We start from the raw sequence: 10,842 nt of genomic DNA on the forward strand, positions 1-10,842 counted from the left end.
AAAAATTAATTTGGAGTTTTCCAAACTCATCAATCTCCCCCTTGATGACAAACATTATTAAAATTGAAATGGAAAGAAATTAAAGATTAGAGTACAAGTACTCCCTTTGAGGATTGAATTTCTTCCCTTTCAAAATGTCACATGGCTCCCCCTTAATATGTGCTGTTTTTACCAAGGGAAGCAATAACCTGTAACAATTAACAATTTTATTCAACATATTAATTTTGAAATGTTGAATGCTTGATTTATGAGCAGAATTGGATGATAATCAAAACTCATTTGTTATCAATAATTTGATTTTCTGCTCAAACTCACAAAAACGATCAACCAAAATATTTTTTGAAAAATAAATTGCTGTTCAATGTGTTTTAAAAAACATTTTCCAATCAACAAATCAGAGCAAAGTAATTATGGTAAGGAAGATATTTTTAATCAAACTTGATCCTTTCAAACCATAACAATTTCCAAATCACAGTTTAAAGGAACTGCCAAAGAAAATTCAGCAATCATTTTATCAAGGTAAGTAAATTATATCATCAACACAGAAAACATTTTACCAAGATAAAATTAAAGCATCAAGTATCAACTCAAGAGAGCAAGCATCAATCCAAAATAGCAAGCATCAGTCAGATGCATTATTAACATCAAACACATAATCATAACAAAATATTGAAACTCCTTCCAAACAAGGATTTCATCCCTGTTTTGTTAAATTCACTTTTCAGCACTTCCTTTCTCAATTTCAATTTTCAGCACCATTTCTCCCCCTTTTGGCATCAAGGGACACTGCAAAATAAATGAAAATAACATACAAAAGACAGAATATTTGTTTTTCACCAAAACATAATGGTCCAGTCAGCACACATGCATTTGAGCACATGACAATCAAAGCTCAACTCAAAATCAATCTACTAACACAAAGTGCTCAAAACAGAGCTAGATCAGAGCATAAAATAGAGCAAAACAGGTATGCAAAATAGTGCAACAAATCAATGAAACATAACAGTTTCAATTCAGCCTTTTTTTTTTTATCAAGGAGCGACCCTGCAAAAATGAGAAGAAAAAAAAAACAATGCAGTCCATACTAATTCAAGACACGTGAAAATAGTTCCTAGAATCAAGGGATGAGGAAAGTATAAAGATTTGATTTGACAACTTCCAAAAAAAATGAGGAACGGGTCAGAGTGATGTCAAAGAGATTTGGTGGGGCCCAAAATAATTAACTTCAATTCAGTCTCCCCCTGTATCATGGCCCGTTCAACACATCCTGAAATTTGTCTCCTGCTTTCCTACGAGACAAAACCAAACAGAATCAAAAAGTTCACAAATTTTCTACAGAACTTAATTCTATCATTCCCAAACTGTTTCTTAAGGTGCAGAATCTGTCTTCACATAAGGGCTTAGTGAAAATATCCGCAAGTTGATCTTCGGATTTTACAAATTGAATATCAATAGTTCCCTTTTGCACATGTTCTCTAATGAAATGATATTTAATTTCAATGTGCTTTGTTCTTGAGTGCAAAACAGGATTTTTTGAAATATTTATGGCACTCATATTGTCACAAAACAAGGGTATACTATTGATCTTTAATTTGTAATCCTCTAATTGTGTTTTTAACCATATTAATTGTGAACAACAAGCAGAGGCAGAGATATATTCAGCTTCGGCTGTGGATAGAGCTACTGTGGCTTGTTTCTTGCTTGACCACATGTTGAGTGAACTTCCAAGGAAGCAACACATGCCGGAGGTGCTCCTTCTATCCACCCTATCTCCCGCATAATCTGCATCACAAAACCCTACTGCACAAAAATTATCAGATTTAGGATACCATAAACCATAATCACATGTTCCCTTAATATACCTAATGATGCGTTTAACAGCCGTTAAATGGGATTCTTTTGGGTGAGATTGAAATCTTGAACATACACCCACACTTTGAACAATATCCGGTCTAGAGGATGTAAGATACATTAGTGAACCAATCATTCCTCTATACCGTGTCTCATCCACATCTAAGCCATCATCATCTTTATCAAGTTTAGTATTAGGATGCATTGGTGTTCCCATTGATTTGGAATTTTCTAAGCCAAATTTCTTTATCAATTCTTTTGCATACTTGCCTTGGTGAATAAATGTACCGCTAGGAGTTTGTTTAATTTGGAGGCCAAGAAAGAAAGTTAGCTCTCCCATTAAACTCATCTCAAGCTCACTAGTCATGAGTTTTCCAAACTCTTCACACAAGGATTCATTGGCCGATCCAAACACAATATCATCCACATAAACTTGAACAAGAAGGATATCATCATTAGAAACTTTAATGAACAAAGTAATGTCGGTGGTTCCCCTTTGAAAATGATTTTCTAATAAGAAGGCACTAAGCCTTTCATACCAAGCTCTAGGGGCTTGTCTAAGGCCATAAAGAGCCTTTGAAAGTTTAAAAACATGATTAGGAAAATCTTTATGTTCAAAACCGGGGGGTTGAGCCACATACACTTCTCTATCAATAAAGCCATTAAGAAAAGCACATTTAACATCCATTTGAAACATTTTAAAACCCTTATGGGCAGCATAGGCAAGAAGCAATCTAATTGCTTCCATTCTAGCTACCGGAGCGAAAGATTCATCAAAATCAATTCCCTCTTCTTGATCGTAACCTTAGGCCACTAATCTAGCCTTGTTACGAACAACTTGTCCATCCTCACCAAGTTTATTTTTAAAGACCCACTTAGTACCCGTTACCTTCATACCATCCGAATAAGGTACTAATGTCCAAACCTTATTGTCGAATTGAGCCAGCTCCTCTTGCATAGCCTTGACCCATGATGGATCTTCAAGAGCTTGTTTGACATTGTTGGGCTCCATTTGTGACAAGAGAGCAAAGTTGCTCGGTTCGGTTTGCCTTTTGGTGGAGGATCTTGTGGTTACACCATGAGAGGGATCACCAATGATGAAGTCATGAGGATAACCCCTCATAGACTTCCATTCTCTAGGTTTTCGGCCAGGTGTTGAACTTTGATGAACTTCTGATGGTCTCACTGTTTCAGTTTCTCGTGTCTGCTCAGGAGATAAATTGGAAGTTTCTCCTACAATCTGACGAGATAAAACCGGGCTGACAGATTCTTCATTTTGGACAGATTTGGGAATTTCTTTGCTTGTTCCATCTTCACAATCTGAATCAATATCCTTCACAATACTGGGAATTAAGTTAGAATCACAAAAAGTAACATGTATGGATTCCTCTATAGTCCTATGCTCCTTGAGATAAACTCTATAGGCCTTGCTTGTGGTGGAATATCCAACAAACATTCCTTCATAGGATTTTGGATCAAACTTTCCAAGGTTTTCTTTATTATTAAGCACAAAACATTTGCATCCAAAAACATAAAAATACTTAAGATTTGGAGGGGTTCCTTTCCATAGCTCATAAGGTGTTTTCTTTAACCCTTTTCTAATGATTGTTCTATTCAAAATATAACATGCTGTGTTCACAGCTTCAGCCCATAAGAATTTAGGAATTTCACTCTCACATAACATGGCCCTAGTCATTTCTTGAAGGCTTCTATTCCTTCTTTCAACCACCCCATTTTGTTGGGGGGTTCTAGGACATGAAAAATTATGAGAAATCCCTAAGTCATCACAGAATTTTTCAAAGTCTTGATTTTCAAATTCTCTTCCATGATCACTTCTTAAATGGGCAATTTTCAAATCCTTTTCATTTTGAATTTTCTTACAAAGGGTGGAAAAAGCATGAAAAGCATCATTCTTATGAGCAAGGAAAAGTACCCAACCAAATCTAGAGTAATCATCTACCACCACAAGACCATAATGTTTTCCTCCTAAACTTTGAGTTCTAGTAGGACCAAAAAGATCAATATGTAACATTTCCAATGGCCGTTTGGTTGAGATTCCATCTTTTGATTTAAAAGAGGATTTTACTTGTTTGCCTAATTGACAAGCGTCACAAGTAAGATCCTTATCAAACTTGATGTTTGGGATTCCTCTAACCAAATTTCTTTTAACTAGCTTAGAAATTTGATACATGCTAGCATGTCCCAACTTTCTATGCCAAAGCCATTTTTCAGATTCAAAAGATGTGAAGCATGTTACATTTTGTTCCTTTAAATCCTCAAGAGTTAATCCATACACATTGTTGCATCTTTTAGCTTCAAGAAGAACATTCCCAGTTTTTTCACACACAACTAAACAAACAGATTTCTTAAAAATAACTTCAAAACCCAAATCACAAAGTTGACTAACACTAAGCAAATTATGTTTCAAGCCATGTACAAGGAGAACATCATTTATACAAGAAGAAAAGTTTTTACCAACTTTCCCAACAGCCACAATTTTTCCTTTTGCATCATCACCGAAAGTGACAAGTCCTCCATCATAGTCATCAAGCTTTATGAAGAAGGTTGCCTTTCCGGTCATATGCCTAGAGCATCCGCTGTCCATATACCACACATTTTCTTTCCTTTTGGATGCTAGGCACACCTGCAAAACAATGCTTAAGTAACCTTAGGTATCCAAATCTTTTTGGATCCTTTTACGTTAAACCATCTTCTATGTCCTAAGCCATTGTAATCAAAAACAATTTTATAAACTTTATCACCAACCATTCTTTCACCGAAAAAGCATTGAATGGGAAAGTGTCCATTCCGATTGCATAATCTACAAAACCTTGGAGTTGCCTTTTTGTTAAAGTAGGTGGGATCTTGAAATCTTGTGTCATTAGAAGATGAAGCAATATTTTCAAAATGTAAATTTTCAGATTTATAAAACCCCAACCCAGCTTTATCATAAAGAGGTTTTTGACTAGCCAAGATGTGATTCAAGCTTTCAGAACTTTGTGTAAATTTGGCCAAGTCTTCCTCAAGTCTTTTAACCTTTTTTAGCAACTCTTCATTTTGTTTAAAACAGTCCACATATGCAAGAACACAATGGTTACTTTCACAACTTCTAACTTGAGCTCTTAACTGTTTATTTTCTTCAACTAGATCACAAGCAGTTTCGGCCTCTCTCACTTTTTCTTTTAGAAAACTGTTTTCGGCCTTAAGAATGGTAATTTGCTGTTCAAGTTCTTGATTTTCCAGCAGAAAACATCTTATTTTTTCAGAAAGGTGGTCTATCATAAGATGAAGATCTTCAGTATTAGGGTTATGAAAGACTACCTGATCTATGTGGTCTGCCATGAGACATGTTTGTGACTTGGTCTCGGTTTCTTCATCATCATCATCAGAATCATTCTCCAAGTCTTCCCATGTGGCCATCAGTCCTTTCTTCTTCCCTCTTTTTGGCTTTTCCTCCTTCTTCAGCTTGGGACAATCAGATTTGAAATGCCCCATTTCCTTGCAATTGTAGCAAGTTACCTTGCTGAGGTCTTTCTTCACTTTCCTTGTGCTGCTGCCTTTGCCTCTGAGCTTAGCCATTTTCCTGAATTTTTTTGCAAATAAAACAAACTCATTTTCAGAAGAGTTATCACTGGATTCATCATCCAGGGGGTTAGTCACAGAAGAAAATGCAATTCCTTTCTTTTTTGTATCTTTTTTCAAATAGGTATTTTCAAAAGCAAGAAGATTTCCTCTCAAATCATCAAGTGTTATGGAGTCTAGGCTACTGCTCTCAGAAATAATTAAAGCTTTAGTCTCCCACTCTTTTGTGAGACATCTCAACACTCTTCTCACTAGCACAGATTCTGAATGTTTGATTCCAAGAGCATCTAAGCCAATAGTGATGGCATTGAACCGTTCGAACAGTTCATCGATGGACTCTCCTTCCTTCATTGTAAACATTTCATATTCCCTGTTTAACATGTCTGTCCGAGTCTTTTTTACAATGGTAGTTCCTTCATGAGTGATTTGCAACTTGTCCCAGATTTCCTTTGCCGTTGTGCATCGTGATACTCGTCGGTACTCCTCAAAGCTGATAGCACAATTGAGCAGATTGGTTGCCTTGGCATTTAACTCCACCTTCTTCCTATCTTCCTCGGTCCAGCTTGCTTCCGGTTTAAGGGAGGTTACTCCTTGAGCATTTGTGGTAGTCGGAAATTTAGGACCTTCCAAGATGATCTTCCAAAGTCTGTAATCTACAGCTTGTACAAATATCTTCATCCTCTCCTTCCAATAGGTATAATTTTTCCCATTGAAAAGAGGAGGTCTGTTGCTTGATTGTCCTTCTGTCAGATTATAAGACACCACATTTGTGCCACTGTTTTCCGCCATTAGGATCTTTACTCCAAGCTGCAAAGCTTGATCTCTTTGAGACCAAGCTCTGATACCAATTGATGGTTTCAGTGGCTAAGAGAAGGGGGGGTTGAATCTTAGCCCCTTTTTCGCTTGCTAAAACTTGCTGGACTTTAGATGAGACTTTTCTGTTTTATCTCGTCCCTAGTCACGAGACATTTTCATTTTGTCTCGTCACTTGGCATGAGACATTTCTGAAGTTGCATCTTAAAAACAACAGAAGTGAAGTAGGAGAGAGAGAGAGAAAATAACACCCAGATATATCCTGGTTCAGCTGCTAAGTGCAGTGCGGCCTACATCCAGTCTCCATCACAACAATGATGGAATTTCACTATAATCCTCCAGATTACAACTTGTAAAGTGCTAACCCAACTTACAAGGGGATTCCCACAGAATCATGAAACACAACACAGATGTACAAAGGAACTCTAAGACATCTATGGCTTTTTCTTTTAATTTTGCACTCTCTGCCTTTTTCCGCTCTATGGCTTTTTTCTTACAAACCTCACTGTTTGCCTTTTTCCATGAGACTCAAGACATGACAAAATTAAACAGAAAAATATTAAACAGAAGACATTGAAGGAGAAGAGAAAACTGTTAGCTCAGGTAGCTCTGAGAACACTGTGCCTTGCACTCTCAATATTTCTCCTTGAATCAAACCATGACTATTCACCTCTTTTATAGAGAAGTGAAGCCTTCACAGTTGAAACACAAACCCGAGCTCAGCTTCCTTTCCTTCAACAAAAACCGGTTCGGCCATACAGAGAGAAGAGGTAACCATGTAAAAACCAACATGCAAATACCTCTAGTCCTTCCTTGGTCATCACTCTTCATCAATCCGAGCGCTCCATCCTTGGCTTCCTCTCCAAGATGGATTTCTGGCCCTTGATGCTTCATGATGATGATGACTTCATCTGCTTCAATCTCTGCCTTCAACCATCACTTCGCCACTCTAGCTACTCCCTGTGGTGGTTGATCAGAAACGAAGACAAGCCACGCCTCCAAGATCTTTCTGCTGGCCAAATCTTCTTCCTTCCTTTTGAGTATTAAGGATCCGAGATTACCTCACCAAATCTTACCAGATTAGGTGATAATCTTAGCCACAGCATACTTTTCTTTTTCTTTTTCGTGCCATCAACTCGATGGTCTTTAGCCTTGCTTTTCTTTCCTTTTGGTAGCTCCAAGTAGCTTCCATGGCTTCCTGTGTAATAACCGAAGAGAGAAGGAAAGAGATGAGAGAGAAGAGAGAAGTTTGAACTCAAACTAATGGGTAATAATAAAATGAAATTAAAAGTCCCACTTCCCTATCTTAGAGTGGCGTGTATCATTATGATGACCATCATGTCAATCACACTCTCTCTCATGTTCCCCATGCTAGTTTAATTAAATTTCAAATCCTTCAAAGAGTGAGTTGGAATCCGTTGGAAGCATTTAGGCATTTCATATGCCTTATGGATTCGGACAAGGCATGGAAGCATTCACCAACATTGGGCTTGGTACCAATAAACTTTATTTTGGCCCAACTAGTATTAACTTCTTTCCTGATGGGTTTGGATCAAACATAGACATGGGAAGCTTTCTTTGGGCTTGTAACAATGTTAATCTAGCCCAATAAATCATTACAACACTTCAGCCACATATCATTGAATATTTTTTGAATCAATGCTGAATTGGAAAGCAAATTCACACTTGGGCTGCAGCATTTTATTTTATTTTCGGCCCAATTCAATTCCTGCATTACAAAATTATTAATTAGCATATAATCAAATAACATTGTATTAATAATTTTGTAATTAGATATTTTAATAATGTTTGTTCATCATAAAAATTAATTTGGAGTTTTCCAAACTCATCAATCTCCCCCTTGATGACAAACATTATTAAAATTGAAATGGAAAGAAATTAAAGATTAGAGTACAAGTACTCCCTTTGAGGATTGAATTTCTTCCCTTTCAAAATGTCACATGGCTCCCCCTTAATATGTGCTGTTTTTACCAAGGGAAGCAATAACCTGTAACAATTAACAATTTTATTCAACATATTAATTTTGAAATGTTGAATGCTTGATTTATGAGCAGAATTGGATGATAATCAAAACTCATTTGTTATCAATAATTTGATTTTCTGCTCAAACTCACAAAAACGATCAACCAAAATATTTTTTGAAAAATAAATTGCTGTTCAATGTGTTTTAAAAAACATTTTCCAATCAACAAATCAGAGCAAAGTAATTATGGTAAGGAAGATATTTTTAATCAAACTTGATCCTTTCAAACCATAACAATTTCCAAATCACAGTTTAAAGGAACTGCCAAAGAAAATTCAGCAATCATTTTATCAAGGTAAGTAAATTATATCATCAACACAGAAAACATTTTACCAAGATAAAATTAAAGCATCAAGTATCAACTCAAGAGAGCAAGCATCAATCCAAAATAGCAAGCATCAGTCAGATGCATTATTAACATCAAACACATAATCATAACAAAATATTGAAACTCCTTCCAAACAAGGATTTCATCCCTGTTTTGTTAAATTCACTTTTCAGCACTTCCTTTCTCAATTTCAATTTTCAGCACCATTTCTCCCCCTTTTGGCATCAAGGGACACTGCAAAATAAATGAAAATAACATACAAAAGACAGAATATTTGTTTTTCACCAAAACATAATGGTCCAGTCAGCACACATGCATTTGAGCACATGACAATCAAAGCTCAACTCAAAATCAATCTACTAACACAAAGTGCTCAAAACAGAGCTAGATCAGAGCATAAAATAGAGCAAAACAGGTATGCAAAATAGTGCAACAAATCAATGAAACATAACAGTTTCAATTCAGCCTTTTTTTTTTTATCAAGGAGCGACCCTGCAAAAATGAGAAGAAAAAAAAAACAATGCAGTCCATACTAATTCAAGACACGTGAAAATAGTTCCTAGAATCAAGGGATGAGGAAAGTATAAAGATTTGATTTGACAACTTCCAAAAAAAATGAGGAACGGGTCAGAGTGATGTCAAAGAGATTTGGTGGGGCCCAAAATAATTAACTTCAATTCAGTCTCCCCCTGTATCATGGCCCGTTCAACACATCCTGAAATTTGTCTCCTGCTTTCCTACGAGACAAAACCAAACAGAATCAAAAAGTTCACAAATTTTCTACAGAACTTAATTCTATCATTCCCAAACTGTTTCTTAAGGTGCAGAATCTGTCTTCACATAAGGGCTTAGTGAAAATATCCGCAAGTTGATCTTCGGATTTTACAAATTGAATATCAATAGTTCCCTTTTGCACATGTTCTCTAATGAAATGATATTTAATTTCAATGTGCTTTGTTCTTGAGTGCAAAACAGGATTTTTTGAAATATTTATGGCACTCATATTGTCACAAAACAAGGGTATACTATTGATCTTTAATTTGTAATCCTCTAATTGTGTTTTTAACCATATTAATTGTGAACAACAAGCAGAGGCAGAGATATATTCAGCTTCGGCTGTGGATAGAGCTACTGTGGCTTGTTTCTTGCTTGACCACATGTTGAGTGAACTTCCAAGGAAGCAACACATGCCGGAGGTGCTCCTTCTATCCACCCTATCTCCCGCATAATCTGCATCACAAAACCCTACTGCACAAAAATTATCAGATTTAGGATACCATAAACCATAATCACATGTTCCCTTAATATACCTAATGATGCGTTTAACAGCCGTTAAATGGGATTCTTTTGGGTGAGATTGAAATCTTGAACATACACCCACACTTTGAACAATATCCGGTCTAGAGGATGTAAGATACATTAGTGAACCAATCATTCCTCTATACCGTGTCTCATCCACATCTAAGCCATCATCATCTTTATCAAGTTTAGTATTAGGATGCATTGGTGTTCCCATTGATTTGGAATTTTCTAAGCCAAATTTCTTTATCAATTCTTTTGCATACTTGCCTTGGTGAATAAATGTACCGCTAGGAGTTTGTTTAATTTGGAGGCCAAGAAAGAAAGTTAGCTCTCCCATTAAACTCATCTCAAGCTCACTAGTCATGAGTTTTCCAAACTCTTCACACAAGGATTCATTGGCCGATCCAAACACAATATCATCCACATAAACTTGAACAAGAAGGATATCATCATTAGAAACTTTAATGAACAAAGTAATGTCGGTGGTTCCCCTTTGAAAATGATTTTCTAATAAGAAGGCACTAAGCCTTTCATACCAAGCTCTAGGGGCTTGTCTAAGGCCATAAAGAGCCTTTGAAAGTTTAAAAACATGATTAGGAAAATCTTTATGTTCAAAACCGGGGGGTTGAGCCACATACACTTCTCTATCAATAAAGCCATTAAGAAAAGCACATTTAACATCCATTTGAAACATTTTAAAACCCTTATGGGCAGCATAGGCAAGAAGCAATCTAATTGCTTCCATTCTAGCTACCGGAGCGAAAGATTCATCAAAATCAATTCCCTCTTCTTGATCGTAACCTTAGGCCACTAATCTAGCCTTGTTACGAACAACTTGTCCATCCTCACCAAGTTTATTTTTAAAGACCCACTTAGTACCCGTTACCTTCATACCATCCGAATAAGGTACTAATGTCCAAAC

Source organism: Arachis hypogaea, chromosome 14 (genome assembly GCF_003086295.3).
Source record: "Arachis hypogaea cultivar Tifrunner chromosome 14, arahy.Tifrunner.gnm2.J5K5, whole genome shotgun sequence".
NCBI classification, from domain to species: Eukaryota; Viridiplantae; Streptophyta; class Magnoliopsida; order Fabales; family Fabaceae; genus Arachis; species Arachis hypogaea.